Source organism: Pleurodeles waltl, chromosome 3_1 (genome assembly GCF_031143425.1).
Source record: "Pleurodeles waltl isolate 20211129_DDA chromosome 3_1, aPleWal1.hap1.20221129, whole genome shotgun sequence".
In the NCBI taxonomy this organism is placed as follows: Eukaryota; Metazoa; Chordata; class Amphibia; order Caudata; family Salamandridae; genus Pleurodeles; species Pleurodeles waltl.
The window spans coordinates 1,988,682,944-1,988,683,808 of record NC_090440.1 but is presented as its reverse complement, the minus strand read 5'-3'; the positions used below and the strand labels follow the sequence as shown (position 1 = coordinate 1,988,683,808).

General features: G+C 42.1%; 1 pseudogene; it reads left to right on the top strand.

Moving 5' to 3' along the window:
* The first annotated feature begins 213 nt into the window (after positions 1-213).
* On the top strand, positions 214-397 carry LOC138286183 (small nucleolar RNA U3; annotated as a pseudogene).
* Positions 398-865: the final 468 nt, after the last annotated feature.

The window sequence follows — 865 nt, the reverse complement described above, 5'->3', positions numbered from 1 at the left end:
GATTTCTGATATGCAAATTTTTAAAGCATTGTGTCACCCGAGTTCTAGGGAGAACTCTTTCTTGCACAGAAATGCACGCGCATCTGCTGAATGCTATTTTGTGGTCTTATCTATATATTTATATGTTTTTTGACTTGATGCCCAACAGGTGCTTGCTGTAGGTAAGAAGGGTTTCCACTTTTTCTGTCTGTGTGAGCTGGAAGTGGTTCAGGCAAGACTATACTTTCAGGGATCATTTCTATAGTTTTTAACTGAGGAAATGTGTTCGAAAGTGTCTGGTCTTCGCTAACCACGAGGAAGAGTTGTAGTGTTTTCTTCTGAGCGCGAAGCCAGTATTGATGAACGTTCCTCTCTTCTTTTACGAAGAACTGGAGGAAGGAAACACAAACTGAGTGGTTAGCTTCTTGTTTCAGTTTAAGAGAGTACAGCATTTTAAACTTCTTTTCTTGGATATTTGATGGTTGCCAGATTCTCACTTGACTTGTATTTGCAATCACCTCTTTTGGGCTTTTTTGGGGCTTTCTTTTATAAACTGAGCTTTTCAAACGGTCTTTCTAATCGTAATTTGGTACATTTAAGTAAAGAGGGTCTTTTCAAATGGACCCGAGGAAGGGGAAGATTTACTCACCTTTTACGCAACTCAGCAGGACAACTTGAGGATAAAACGTAGAGAAACAAAGATATTTCTCCTTGTTGCTCCTCAGTTGGGAAGGCGTACGCGTTCCCAGGTTTACTACTCTTAGTAAATCTGGGAATGCATGAAAGAGCATGGGTGGATGCCTAAGATCACCCACTCCCTACCCATGGAACGCCTTCCCGGCAAACAGTAACGCAAGGCAGCGACTTGCGCTGCCATGGGTTACTC